The 16229-nt window shown below is 37.2% G+C and overlaps 1 protein-coding gene across 1 annotated transcript in view; it reads left to right on the top strand.

The window, feature by feature from the left end:
• Window positions 1–7339: 7339 nt before the first annotated feature.
• The window catches only part of LOC149285296 (ephrin type-A receptor 6-like), a 314092-nt gene continuing 305202 nt past the window's right edge, over window positions 7340–16229 (top strand). The window contains exon 1 of the mRNA XM_089495515.1: window positions 7340–7396. The gene's annotated coding sequence lies outside the window, so the exon portion shown is untranslated. The remainder of the gene's footprint in view (window positions 7397–16229) is intronic.

Raw genomic sequence — 16229 nt, 5'->3', positions numbered from 1 at the left:
GATGCTACATATAGCCTGATCGCCCAATAGGAGAATTAGGTCCCTGTTATATGGTAGTTGGCCTAGACCAGACTACTCTGTAGATATCTGCTTATAAATTAATGTCTGATGTCTTTATGTGAGGTTTGCTTTATACCTTTTGCTATTTTTTGACATCAGTGTCATAATTTATATTTTTTTTTACTTTTTTTTCTAAAACTGAAATAACAAGGATTCTATATTTCTAGAAAACCTTTCCACTCTTTTTCCCGTTGACATGTCCGTGACAGAATGTTGATGGAGAGAGAAAAAAAACATTTATGGTAAAACAGCTTGAGTGAAATCAGCATGTAACGTTAAATTGATGAAAGTGAAGCTTACAGGTATTTGATCATTAGCATTTATAAACTTGAATGCTAGCTTGGCAGCCTAACCCAGGCATTACCAACAAATAGCTCATACTGCAAAGGCCGTACTTAAAATTGTAAATTATAAATGAAGAGAAAAACAGTGACAGGCTGCTCGGCTCACAGAAAAATGGCAGGGCTGTGGAATATTACTGTCTTCCCGTATAAATCTAGAAGTGTCCTCATGTAAATGTGTTTTAAGAGCTAAAGATATTAAAAACACCAAATCCTGGGATGATAAAAAGATTAAACAATGAACAGGATTGGGGGGGTCAACTAAGGAAATATTCAGTTGTAGGCATGCAGGGTATTTTGTTAGATACATATGAGAACGTAAAAAATAACACAAGGTTGGAAGATTTTTTTTTTGTGTGTATAACATATACATTGATATCTCAGACAGAAACAGGGCTTTGTAACATAATATCTTTAGAAGAGCGTTCCTTGTTATCCATCTATCTACACTAATAATTGATATACCCCCTCGGACACCTTTGGGATGAACTGGAACGGGGATTGCGAGCCAGTCCTTCTCATTCAACATCAGTGTCTGGCCTCACAAATGCTCTACGGGATGAATGGGCAAAAATTCCCACAGAAACACTCCAAAATCTTGTGGAGAGCTCAGAAGAGCGGAAGCTGCAAAGGGAGGACCAACCTCATATTAATGTCTATGTATTTAGCATGCTAGATCATCAATGTCCCTGTTGGTGTCCCAATACATTTTTCAATGTAGTATATATATATATATATATATATATATATATATATATATATACTAACAATATGTTAGTATAAAATTGCATGAATTTTCCTTGCTCTATGAAAGGATAGGTATTAGAGGACTGCATTGGGAGGCGGGTCCTGTGGCACCCGCCAAGAAAGTAGTGGGTTGCGCGCGGGAGCGGGCGGTCAGGCACTGTACATGCGGGTCCCGGTAACCCTGCGCAGTCCCGCAAGGCTGCCTTCTCCCTGCTCCCTTACAGTGTCTCCCCTCTTGCTCCGCCCAGGAACAAAACAGAGTCACGTGATGTGACGTCACTTCCCGTGACTCCGCCTTGTTCCTGGGCGGACCAAGAGAAGAGATGCTGTGAGGGAGCAACTCGAGGGCAGCCTTGCGGGACTGTGCAGGAAATCTGCAGTTCAGGTAAGGAGGTGGGCTTAATTGGCCACAAATGTGGCGGGAGCGGGCGGGATTGACCACAAATGTGGCGGGAGTGGAACACCCACATTGCGGGATTGGGCAAAAAATCAGCGGGAGCGGGCGGGAGCTGGATTAAAAAAGCAGTCCCGTGCAGGGCTCTAATAGGTATTAGTTACAGTGCATTTCTCACAGTTGCCTAATGAAGACAAAGGGCACGTACAAGGTACAAAATCCATGCTGTGCAAATGAGAACCTAAATCGAAAAATGCAGTAAGTGATTAGAGTGAAGTTTATGAAGGAGAAGGTGACAGTATTTCAGTATTCAGTGACGTATTCTGGCTCAGGCTGACCATGCCTAGGGCGGCAATTCCAGGGTGGGGGCAGCACAGACAAAGTAACATAGACAAACAGCTCTATTCACCGAAAAAAAATGACAATGATGTCAAGCAGCTGAAAATTTAAACTTTCCTGCAAACTCATTTAGTGAATAGAACCCTCATATGTATCAAAGCTCTCTGTGGATAATTCAGATGTATATGTTGTGTGGTAACATAAGATTACGATGTAAAGATTATAGATGCTAATGGTTTTATTGCCTAAAACTGAAGCAGTGCAATGGGACGTGAGTGGGCATCTCTTACTCAGGCATAATCTTTTCCTCATATGCTTAGTGTATGATGGTATTTCCGTTAATGTTTTTTGCTCTTGTTATTTCTCTGGCCCTGATTACCACAGATTAAACTTGGGGTATTTTAAGACCAGATCTTTGTATATGGCCTTCTGATTATTTTGAAAATATGGTGTATTATATCAGAATGAAGGTTTTAAAACATGAATATAGTTTTTTGTTCTTTACACTTCTGATTTAAATTCCTTTTCTTTTGTTACCTTTGTAAATGCCAAGTGTTATTATGTGTTATTGTGTTCTACTGAAACTATAATCTTAAAATGCAAAACAAAACCCCACAGCCTACTTTACTTGTAATATATACCAAGGTATATTTCAATAGGAAATGTCTGGAAATATTTGACAATTTGATAGAATTCTGGTAAATACATAATTTGTTTATAAAACCCTTTGTCTACCAAAACATTTCTTTCTTGCAGTATTAAGTCATTTTTCACAGTTCTTTGAATGTGTTTTTTTTATCTAGATTTTCAGATGAATGTATATTTTTAAACTCTTAATGATCAATAGAATGCCAGGACCTTCACAGAAATCCAAACATTAAAGAGATGGATAGATCAATGGTCACTGTGCAATAAACCCCTGCTAGAGGAGATAGGATTGTGAGCATTTGGATATGATTCATGCACAGTACAACTGTGGGTGCTGCCTGCCAGGTGTTGGTCCACAGCCATTGCTAAGCTTTAATGCATATGATAGCTGAGAGGTCCCTTTACATTTCCATAGTGTTCATCTTGCAAACAGATGGCGGGATTCTGCAAAATCCCCCCCCCCCTCATATGCATTTGCCCCTTTGCCTGACCCCAGTTACTTTCCATACATGTGCTAAACTTGCCACCAGTCAGGTCCAGGGATGTGCGGAAAGTACTATGTTATTGCTTTTCTGCCACTGATTGGGTGCTTCAAGGAGGTTGCAGTTTTTTTTAATTATTTTTTAAAGGATGCGTACTCATACTTAATTATGCATTCATTTAGTGGGTGTCAGTTTAAGTGAAACAGCACTTGATTATAGAGAGAAGGAGAGGGAGTAAAGACTTCAGCTTTACAGTGCCAGGTGATATCATGAGGTTTATTTATTTTTTTAACTGTGCTACATAATTATCTACGGCTTCTATACCCCTTGACTTGACATACATAGCTTGACGGCACCAATAATGTCAAGAAATTGCAATACCCCATTAGTCATTGCAAATCCTGTGTGGTCTATATACTCAAGATGTGTAAGGAAGTGTACAGACAATCAACGGGTAGCAGCTATGCCTCTGGGAGATCCTCTTGAAAGTCTTCTCTAAGTGAGCAGCCGTACTTCATGTTACCTCTTCTTGGCCGAGTATATCAGGCTCATCCTAGAAACACAAAGTATGGGGTTACTGATGTGTTGTTACTTTTCAATTTTGCTTTTGTAAGGATTCTTATGTTTTCCACTTGAGAAACAAGAAGAAAAAAAATAGCCCCTTTCTTCCACTTACACTGTGGCGGCACTGAAGAGTGCTACTTTTAAGCTGACAAGATGGGACGTGACACATCTGATGCATCATAAGGGCTGCAGCTCTTGTCGGTTCGTTGCTTACTGTAGAATTTTGCACGATGCAGGTCACTTTAGTTAAAGCCGGATTGCCAGATGACCTTACTTAAGGGAAATAGTAAATATAGGGGGAAAAAAAGAAGAAAAATAAGTATTTTATCTCTGTTTTGCATTATGGTCAGGTTTATAATATTTTAGCGAGAGAATGGTGAGCTGACATATTCAATCTGTTCCTGCGACAAGTAAACTGTCACAGATAAGATTGTCAAATATAACTTAAAGGTTCGATAGCCTTGTGTAAATCCACACTACACAAATGCCTTGCAGCTTCTACTTCTACCAGAAATGATCTACAAATGATTTGATGGTACGCAATTGACCTTTTCAAAGATGGAACATTACCTACAGGATGCGTATTGTGTAAATGTTTAACTGTAAATTTTATAAATTACACTGTAGTCCATATTGTAATTTTGTTTAATAAAAAATGATCATTATTAAGAAATTCTTACAAACTGGTTAATAAATGACTAGTTTTCCATTTGTATTTCTTACATTGAAAATTAAGTAGAGATGATGGTTGAACTTAGAATTTTCATTTTAATTAATTTTAATGTCTCTGTTATGTAAAGAGTTAATTAAAACCTATATCACTCATATGAAAAAGTAATTGCCCCTAAACATAATAACTGGTTGTGCCACCCTTGGCAGCACAAACTGCAATACAATGTTTGGGATAACTTTTACAGGCTTTGGAAGAATTATGTCCCAATCTTCTAGGTAGAATTGTCTTAATTCACCCACATTGGAGGGTTTTCGAATATGAACTGCATTTTATGGTTCATGCCATAGCATCTCAATTGGATTCAAGTCAGGGCTTTGACTTGGCAGCTCCAAAACCTCCATTTTCTTTCTTTTGAGCCATTCAGAGGTGGACTTGCTTATGTGCTTTGGATCATTATCCTGGTGTATAACCCAACCGAGCTTGAGCTTTAGGTCTAAAAGTGATGGCCAGAAATTCTCCTTCACAACTTTCTGATAGAGAGTGGAATTCATGGTTCCCTCAATTATGGCAAGTTCCTCATATTCTGAAGCAGAAAAGCAGCATCATACTATAACACTACCACCATGTATGATGTTCTTAATGTGGAATGCTTTGCCAGGATCCAAGTTAGACTTTTAACGTATCAGTCCACAGAATATTATCTCAAAAGTCTTGGGGGTCATCAAGATTTTATTTTTGGCCTTGCAACTCACCCATGGATGAAATTTCTGCCCAGTCACTTTCTTATCGTGAACACTGACCTAAACTTAGTGAAGTTCAGTTCTTAGTGCAGTTCTTTACATGTTAGTCTGTTCTCTAGTGACATCCTTGTTGATACTCTCTCGAAGAAATTTTGGTAGGCCGGCAACTCCTCGCAGGTTCACCACTTTTCCAAATTTTATTTAATTTTTATGTGGTGTGTCTAGTAAAATTGAAACTCATTATCAATTAAATAAGGTTAATCAGTTGATTTAGTAATTAAGTGGAAAATTAATTTTTCACACAGAGCCAGATAAGGTTGGATATCCTTTTTTTCTATACATGATATAACTTGAAAATTACATTTTGTGTTTCCTTTGGTTATCCTTGCCTATTAAAAAATTAGTTTGATAATCTGGAACATTTAAAGGGGACAAATATGCAAAAGTAAAGAAATTGGGAAGGGACAAATACTTCACAAATACTACAGTTCACTGCACTGTAACTCCAAGAGCTGTTCTGTAGAAATGATTGAGAGTGTGATATGGTGTCCAGTGCAGGGCACTCCGGAACCCGGTATAGCTGTACCTCTCCAATTACCCATATATATGCTGACATCACTGTCGTTCTATTATATACATCTCTTGATGAGAAAGGTCCTGTTTCTGTTAACAGAATTTGACATGACCCCCTACTAATCTGAAAACCCATTAGCTGTCACCGCTATTAGCACGTGCCATGTTTCTGCAGGTGAGGATATTTTAAGAAGCTATTCCCGTATTATTTCTAACATTGATTGCAAAATTGTCACGAAGTTTGATTTATATTTTTTGACAAAGAAAAATATAATTTGCCTGTTACTTGGTTTCAGACATTCAGATAAAGCTTGATATCAGTCACGCTTCATAGTACTTCCAATATGTTTCAACCAATTCATGAGTACCTAGTGCATTGTTACTGCAGCTACACAGTAATTACAGACATTGTACGCATAAAAAGCAAGCAGCAGATGCAATAAATTAGCATTATTTCAGTAGGTGATGAAATATTAGTTGAAAATGTTCAGCATCATAGCTTCAGTTTAAATATCAGTTTATGTTGTAACATAACTCACGATTAGACTTGGATGGTATGCAGAGACATTGCCGGTGTTGTATTTGGGAAATAAAATTCCTTATAGTATGAATTAAATTCCGGTTACAAATATGTTTTAAAATTAGAAGGCTCAGATAATTATATAAAAGCAAAACCTTTCAAATTAATATGGGCCAGGCATATATGCCCTTAACTATACTACAAGACTACATTTGTATCCATTATGTTCACAGTACCGTGAAACCTGCAATGAAGCAGGTGAAATTTGGGAAACGGAAATGTACATATTTTTATAACATAAAATAAATAATGATCAATTGATCAACATATTTCTTTTGTGAAAAAATCAGCACTTTTAATAAAGTAGCAAGAAAAGACAGATGGGACGGCCCTTATGCATGCTTCTGTAGTAGATGTAGTGTTGGCAGTCTCTGGTAAAGTAATACAACACCTGTTTCATTGAAAGGAGGACATCAACTGAAAATAAGAAAATGGGCATTACAAGCAAAAAGTGATCAAGTAGGCCGAACACATCTAAATAATAAAAAAAAGAGATGTGTGTCATGGTCCTGCTTTATCGTGTATTCAATAAGTGTATGAGTTCATGAGATGTTCTCATTATTTACTTTTAACCACTCATTTTCTATGTGCCAGTAAACACAATCTGGGGTTGAACACGGGAACCTTTTTCAGTGGATGTGATCTTTAGCTTTTAGGCTTACGTTGTTACATTTAAGATTGCCCAAAACAAGACTTGCGCATGTCTGCTGAGATTTAAATTATCGTTGGGCTCTAGAATGAAGTATTCTTTTCTCAACAAAAGCAGGTCTATCCTTGGATATAAACAATGTCTATTTTCATGCTGTTAAATAGAATATACTATATACAGTACAATGTACAAGTCACCCTTGTCACATATTAAACTCTCAATAGTTGACAAAAGTAAAGCAAAGCTGCTGCCTAAAATATTTTACAGTATATTAACCCCTTAATGACAAAGCCCGTACATGTACGGGCTCAAAATGCATTGTTTTCAATGGGTTTAGGTACCGCCCATTGTACTTAAGGGGTTAAAAAGAAAAAATGAAAGGTTCTGTGGGCATTTCCCACCATATTTAGAATATGGACAAAGGTTGTTGCCTACTTGTGCACATAATGTATGCAGTTTTTAATGCCTTCACTCGAGCTTCATATGATACATACTTAAGTGTTAAACTAATTTCAGCCTTCTCTGATTTGTTTCTTTTTAGTTGTTCTTCTTGATACTACAACAGCAATTGGGGAATTAGAATGGAAAACATATCCTGTAAATGGGGTAAGTCTAAATATGTTTGTGTTTTATTCCTTTTGGGCATGGAATGTTTACATAAAATACCAGTGTAAGCTTTCAGTTTTATCGTGCATTATTGTATGTTTATACAAAGGGGCTATAACACCAGTTTCCCTCCCTGTGTGCTCATACTTATAAAACCTATTATGTTCAAAAATCCCTAAACGCTGATTATACTTACTGTATCTCTGAGAAGAACAACTCAGAGGGTTGTAATTCCTCTCCTCTTACCCAGTTTGTGGTGTTAGAGGTATATAGCAAGTAGAGAGCCTTTGGTGGGATAGCCGGGATATTAAATATGAGGACTATCCTGTATTCTCATCCTTGGGGACAGCTTGGGGACAGTAATCAAGAAGATTCTAACCAAGTACGTCCTCTTACTCCTCCATTCCTGGGGCTATGTGGTGCCTTACTCTCTAGCTTAATAAAAAAAATATTCGGCAAAGGATGAGTATCTGGTCAGTTTTGAGTTTTTGATTATCTGGAGGCCAATTTAGTGAGCTTGTGGTTAAAGGGAAATTTAATGCCAATATTTATCATTAAAAATGCAATTACATCTCGCAAAAGACCAGTTTCAAACATTTTGCTACCACTATATAATCTTTTTAAATTAAAACAAAATGTGTGATTCATTAAAATATACTCCCCAAAAACCTCCATTTTCAAATGTTCAGACTGTTTTTCATGCTTGACTGAGCTAACCAGATTAGAAAAAATGTTTCCTATTGTGCTTTAATAAGTAAATGTAACATCTGGCCATTGATACTAATGCCTTTTTAAACATATGGCACATTTGCATCCATTTGCAGCTCATATTTATAAATGTGCTAAATAATTAAGCTACAGCAATAATAACAATGAAATTAAAGAACAAAATAACGTTGCAGCACAATGATTATAACATACCCCATGAAAGTACCTTATTTATCTTTCTTAATGTAACACTCGGTTAAACCCCAAATGACAAGTCTTGAGATTTGCATGCAGTTAAAACACTTGGAGATATCCAAAAAGTCTCCAGAAAACCCCCCAAAACATATGATTTCTTGTAGTAAAAAAGGGGATATTTATGCGACATGAAACAATGTGATGTGTATCACCTTTAAAAATATAATATTTTATATGCATGATTGTATTATTCAGTTATGCATGTTGACCAGATTTTCTTAAAGACCTGGTTCTTTAATATCAAGCCAGAGAATTGGTGAACAAGCACAGCTCATGACCAAAAGTGCCTGGACTCCCCTCCTAATTATTGAGTTTAGGTGTTTCAGACACACTAAACGTGCTCGCTATAGTGACGAATCACACTTTACTATCTAGAAGTCTAATGGACAAATCTGGGTTTGATGGATGCCAAAAGAACGTTGCCTACTAAAATGCATTGTGCCTACTGTAAAGTTTGGAGGAGGAAAAATAGTGGTCTGTGTCTGTTTTTATATATTAATATACCGTAAATATACAATCTGTCCTTGGGGTGAATTTGCTAGGACGTCCACTACTGGGAAAATTCTCAACTGACTTAAATGTTTTCTACTTTTGAATACTATTTCTCTCTGTAGAATGATGGACTTTAAATTGTTTGGAACTGGCCTTATAACCCTTCCTAGATTGATGGGCAGCAACAATTGCTTCTCTAAGATCATTGCTAATGTCTTTCCTGCTTGGCATTGTGTTAACACACACCTGAATGCTCCAAACCAGAAAACTGCTAAAACTTTGTTTTTTTATAGAGGTGGTCACACTTGCAGATGATCAATTAATCAAGTTAGCAGCACCTGCCTGCTACTTAGCATCTTAATTCCTATGAAAGCAGTAAGGGTCTACTTAGTTTTTTAAACATGGCTTCTCCATTTTGGCTTTATTTTTGTTGAATAAATCATGACACGTTGTAATATGCCATGTGTTATTGTTCATCTGAGGTTGTATTTACCTCATTTTTATACCTGCTAAGGAACAGATGATTAAGGAACAGATGTTATTATGTCCTGCCTGCTAGGTAAAAAAAACCCACAATGTGTATAAACTACACAGTTGTTTTCTTAATGTTTCATTTTTTAGGATCTGCTTAAGTATTCCTCATCATTAAATTCTTCTTTATGCCTTAAGTTACAGACCCATTTTGATGGCAGCTGATTTGTTCTGGCAGGATGGAGGCAAGAATTTGCTCAGGGTAAACTTCATTGTTAGGTGACATGGAATCAGGCAGTGATTGGTTGTTGTGTTTGACTTTAAATTATCCCACTGATTATTGGGATTATTAAAGATGGATGTAATATAGTAAGTGAATCGTTTGAGTAATGACATTATTAAAGTTCTATGTTTTTAAACCTCCACTAATAGTTACAAGATCAGTTGTGCATATGTTTTTTGCTATCTATCTATCTATCTATCTATCTATCTATCTATCTATCTATCTATCTATCTATCTATCTATCTATCTAGATGTATTTCTAGATAACTCTATATGTCATATACCCGTATTTGAATGAGATATATAAATAACGTTCTTTAAAATGAAAGGTAAAAAGGAGTTATTTATGACATAAGAAGCCTCTGTGATCAAAGCCATCAATTTAATTTAGCATAACTTTCAACTCTGCCTAGATGACTGGACAGCTTAATGAAATTATGTGCGGCAGAGCCAAGGAAACTCTGACATATTGCTAAAGAAATTCAAACTCAAATGATAGCACTTTATTAAAATCAAACTACTTTTAGGCATTCCCTGTAGCTACCTAAAGTTTTTTCCCCCTGGCAAGGTCATATGTGATTAAGTGGCAATTATCATAGATCTTTGTTTAGTGTTAGACTGATCATTTGTTTTATTTTAATCAGGTGTATTAGTAAAGTACACAATCAAAAGACTCCCCATAGGGCAGCTGATTCCAGACACATACAGGAATAAACACTTCCCTCTCTCATCAACTATTTTTAAAAAAACTTTTTTTGTTGGACAAATATCATTCATTCTATCTCTATTTGCATCATCTCTGATGTCGGCAAGCAATAAGTTTGTTGGGACACAGGTTGCCTCCTTTGAAGACTTAGACCTGGTCTAGTTCTCGTCCCAAAACAGGTCCTTTTTCATTTATGTCTTTGATAAGGGACCTTTGGTTTATTACCAATAAAAAGCCTTTGATGGGGAAAAGGGAAATTACAGGCAATAGTAATCTATCAAGTTTCAAGATGGGGTAAACATTATTTGTCTTCTGTTTTTTTCTGATTTCTTCAAGGGAACCTATTCTTAGCTTCCCTTGTGTCTCTAAAGACATCTTTAGACACCATGAAATAGAATTCCTTTTCTTGGGCGATGCAAAAACACAGCACATTTCCATGACGGTTCTTGATGTGTTGCTGTTTCCGCACTATATGTACCTAGTTTGGCTATATGTTAATTGAATTAATTCCACAAACGTTATGGCATAATAGTGTTGTCAAAGTCTGGCACAATGATCCAATCGTGAACTCCATAAACCTTGGATTTTTTTATTCCCTATACCCTAGGAACAACCAGGACCCTTTTGCATACTTTACGTCAAGAAATAGCTGAATGGAAAAACAATACTATGTTTGCCCACCTGTATATTAATATATTTGTCTGCAAAGAGATTGTTTCTTAACACTGACACTTTTGTTCAGTTAAAATATTTTTTTCCACATGAATTACCATTAAATAATAGAAATTAAACTTTTTCAGTTAGCTTTTTAAAATATTTCATTAGCTATTATAGAGTTATTTTCTCTTGACAGGCGCATAGTCGAATGTGACCCCCGGATGACCTTACCCACAAACTCCAACCTCTTCCCCAAAAAAGACACGCACACCTTTATTGAGTGCAAATGAAATTTCCACAGCTTTATTAACATTTACACTATTTAAAGGTCATTGTCAAAACAGACCATCACAATTAAACAGAGATAACATATTTCCCCTTCGTAAACAATGACAATGACCCTCCATTATAAACATATTAACCGTATAACATTGGTACCACCACATACCAGGTGCCTCCACCTTAACCCATTGACCACTGTAGGGGCATACCAAGACACCCCACACCACACCGTTTAACAAAATAATAACCCATGTAGGGGCATACCAAGAAACCCATACACCACCAAATAACCAATGTAGGGGCATACCGAGACACCCCTACACTACCAAATTAACCAAATAACCGATGCAAGGGCATACGAGACACCCCTATACCACCCCAGGTTCTGAGCCACAGGCCAGCTCGAAACCTACCAAACTAACTTGAGCCAAGTCAAATTATTAAAACCAAACCAAAACCCACTGTACCAAAACAATTATCCCCAACAATCCCCGCCGCTGTGAAATAATGGGGTAGACACCTCTACAATCCACTAGTAAAGGGAGGGAGAGTGGGACAAACCAGATTTGGAAAAACAGTTAAATTAGCCTTTTACAAATATATACCCTTAGTGTTAAACCCACCCATAACAAGATTGCACCAATTAAATCACTTCTTCATGCACACCCATTAGCTCTGTATTATGATGGGGTCAGGTGAGGAAACCAGTACGCAGGGATAGGGGTGAGGTGTATAGTCTAATGTAGGCAAAGTCCAACAACATGTACTAGAACGAGAGCAGCCAGGTAGCAAGCGAGGTCTGGCAACAGGTATCAAGTCCAGAGTATCCAGGTATCAGGCAGGGTACGGCAACAGGTATCAAGTAATCGTAGTCAGGTAGCAAGAAAGGTTCAGCAACAGGTATCAGGTAAGCGTAGTCAGGTAGCAAGCAAGGTTCGCCAACAGGTATCAGGTAAGCGTAGTCAGGTAGCAAGCAAGGTTCGGCAACAGGTATCAGGTAAGCGTAGTCAGGTAGCAAGCAAGGTTCGGCAACAGGTATCAGGTAAGAGTAATCAGGTAACAAGCAGGGTCCGGCAACAGGTATCAAGTAAGTAATCAAGGACAAGGTAACACAGGGAGCTCAACCGTTAAAACAACCGAGCACTGAATGAGTGTCAGTGCTCGGTTTTTAAATGTGCCGCTTCCCCAGACCCCGCCCCCTGCAGTGCCGGTGTCCAATGGACATTCCTGCGTCTCCATGGAGGAATGAAAGAGGAAGGGGGGCGTGGCGTGCAGCACCATGCACGTCCTTCTTTCTGTGGCGGTTCGTTGTTACGAACCGCCGTGCTCGGACACCGTGAGGCATCGGTGCCGTAGCGATCCGGCTCGCCAGGGGGATCGGGGACGTAGGAGGACCGAGGAGGTAAGTGCCGGGTACCCGCTAGTCGCTCTGTCAAGGCCCACTCCACTAAGCTGCACTGCTCCATGGGCTTCATTCAACCAAGTGCCAGAGAAGGACTACAGGCGTGCATGTATGCCCCAAGTACAGTCTCTTTTTTAGCTAAAAATGCCCTCGTTTTTATAACGTTATTAACATAAATCCTGTTGGTCTTCAGACTTAAACCACAGATTATATTACAGATGAGTTTTTATGCTGAAGGTTGGACATTGAAATGAACTATTTGTTGGGAGTGCTATTTCTTCTTTATGGAACAAGGCAATTTCATTGAAATCTACAATTTTAAACATGTTGATTTCGCTACCAATTAATTCAACACCCAAAAACGTAATGATTGGGAAAAGGCTGATAATGAGTCAACAGCTGGATCTGAACTGATAAATTACACTTTTAACACTTTATATTAACTGCCTTCGCATAGTTGTTGTGATGTCAGATAAAAGAACAATGTTAACTAGGAAGCTTGATTTTTTTCCCACCAAGAGGTACAGCAACATTTAAAGAATGCTTTGATTAACAATCAGTGTAATTTAATGATATCATTTGTCTTTGGGACAGTCCTTCTCCTTCTGCTTTCTACGCATATATTTGAATATCTATCTATCTATCTATCTATCTATCTATCTATCTATCTATCTATCTATCTATATATCTATCTATCTATCTTTCGCACATGTATCCTTTGCTTCTCAGTTATTTAATAAGGGAGTATTCTGTAGACCCCAGAATAAACATTTTGGAGTGAGATGTCAGAAAAGATTAAGTAACTTAACATGTATAGCTTGGCGGGTTGGCGGAGAGGAGGGATGTGGTAGAACCATTTCAATGTATAAAGAGATTCAACAAAGTACAAGAAGGAAGTATATTTCAAATGAGGAGTCATGTTAGAACGGTAGATCATAGTCTAAAACGTCTAAGTGAGAGACTTAGATGTAATGCAAGGAAATTGTACTTAACCGAGAAGGCAGAAGTTAATAATACGGTGAGAGAATGTGTATATGCATGAAATGGGTATATTGTCTCAATGAGACAATACAGCAAGAACAAACTGGGACAGACTAAATTAAGTGGACAGGTATTCTTTCTATGTTTCTGTGAATGTATGCAGACATTGTATGCACCAAATAATGTATCACCCGGCATACTATTTACAAGGAAATGTTATTGTATTGTTTTTCCATTGCCTCTGGTGAGAGCTTATTGTTGGATTACTATAATGCAAGTATAAATTGATTAATGTTAAGTAATTATATGTAGCACCTGTGTGTATTTAATACAGTCTGCTGTTTTCATAAGGAACATTTCTGGTCTTTTAAGGACATATAATGTGCTGCCAAGGTAAACTGAGCTGAATTAAGAATCATACATTTTACTTTTTCCAAGCTGTCATGCACCAGGCAATTAAGTCAAGAGATTTACATTTATAAACTTGTGCAGTGTATGATAGGGTTTGAAAGTTCTTAGCATTCTGCAAGATTTTTTTATCCAAGATTTTTTTTTAAACATTTTGCATCATATATTGATTATTATTAATTGGAAAACATATCGCAAATTGCTATGATAATCAGGGTAAATCTAGTACAAAAGGTACTTCCAGCTGAAAGCGTAAGAAAATTAACTCTTTTATGCATGAGAAGATCTTGAAGTCTTAAAAGCAAAACATTAACAAAAAAGCTACATGGATCATAACGACTGACCATCTTGACATTGCCCAATAACCCATGGGAAAATTTATATTTCTTCAATTAGTAACACATCTTGCCATGATAAAACATAAAAAAAAACCAAAATGAACACGTATTCATCTGAATTGAATTTTTTTTAATGTATGTGGAACGTTCAGCAAAAGTTCTTCTCATGGAAAAAGGCACTTGGTTTCACACTGTATAAATCGTCCATTCATTGTATTTGCCAACCAAGGAAACGTTCCTCTTAATGTTGTATTTCTATTTAGAGACCGGCTATGCAATTTTGTTTTTTGCTTATACGATTTCCCCATTATGAAGAGTAAAGTGGAGGTCCTAGAATGGGTATACTATCCCGTTTAAAGTTAAAGTAAGAGATAAAGAGATAAAGTCTACTTAATGGTGCTATTCCGCATTAAGATATATAAAAAAAATAAAACTTAGCTATCATTTTATCCTTCCCTTTGAACAAACTTTTAACAAACTTTTTCAGTTTTTTAATGGCAACGAGTGTTCCTAGCAAAAAACTATGGCAACAGTTCCCTTGACTAAAGAATATTTTTTTGGAAAAGGTTTAGAATAATATTTAAAATGCTTAACTTAGTTGTAAAGGTGTTAAATTCAACAGAGTAGGTGGAACAGCATCTTTAAGTGATGAAAGATGCCATCTTACTGTCATTTACAATGAGGGCCGGACTGGTGATGAACCTGCAACCTCCCGCTAAGTTTTTATGCTCACGTCGTGTGCGACCGGGCATACCCAGCTGCTGGGCGCATGGATTGGCAGATCGGGTGTGGAGTGCCAATAGCCAGCTGCCCACTGGGCATTTGCTTACAGTTTATAAGTGTAAGCAAAAAATGTTGTATGGCCCTTTAGATACTTTAATTCTCTGCATGGTTTCAATGCAACTGTTTATGTCTCTTGTTGGACAAATCAGCATTTCCTGTTATCATTCTGATTGCAATAAGACACTTTTTCACGCACTTGATTTTTAATGTAAGCATAATTTTGGAGATCACTGTCTGATTAAACGCGCAGGGCCTCCAGCTGCTGCCTTATTTCTGAAGTGTTGGGAGGTAGATTGAGTGTCTTGCATTAATATTTATGGCAATATCTCCCAGTACACATAATTTGTCTACAGCAGATCTGTGAGCATGCATAAGGTTGACTGAGAACTGCATTGTTAACACTACTTCTTTTTTTTGTCCTATAACTCTGTACAAAATGATTTGGTTTTATATTATAGAATTGACTGGCAACTATCCTACTTAGCCCAAAGCATTTTAAATATACTCATATTATATCCATGACTACACAAGAATAGTTGTGCTCATATAATTCCATTATGTGAGTGAAATATTTCAGATAATGTCTCCGGTGGGGAAAAACAAAAATGATTTGTTATATTTCACCTAAGCTTTTTCATTCAAATTAGCAACATAATAGCGTTTTGCCAATATGTTTTCCAACAGCCTATGCATTTTTCTTAAAGCAACTGACTGCAGTATGGATAGTAGGATTTACAGATATATGTCAACAACTTATCATAAAGAAAGTGTATGATAATAGATTTATACGGCACAAAGGGCTTGATCCAGAGACAGTTTTAACCTTTAGTGGTTTTAATGGTGATTGAAAATGCATTGTTTGTGCTTCACCTAGCTGACTAAACCCAAAATAGATTGTCCTATGTTTCACAGTACAGCCACACTGTATTCAGGAATGGAGCCTATGAGCATAGTTAGACAAGGAGCAGATGGCAGTGTAGACCACCACAGCAGGATATTGGTACACATGGTCAAAACATACTGAATCAAGACAAGCCAGGTCAGGATTCCCGAGAGCGGTGAGGTCA

Source organism: Sceloporus occidentalis, unplaced genomic scaffold (assembly GCF_023333645.1).
Source record: "Sceloporus occidentalis isolate IW3139 unplaced genomic scaffold, rSceOcc1.0.p SCAF_81, whole genome shotgun sequence".
Taxonomy (NCBI): Eukaryota; Metazoa; Chordata; class Lepidosauria; order Squamata; family Phrynosomatidae; genus Sceloporus; species Sceloporus occidentalis.
The sequence above is the reverse complement of the archived record's forward strand: the minus strand, read 5'-3'. Positions and strand labels throughout refer to the sequence as shown.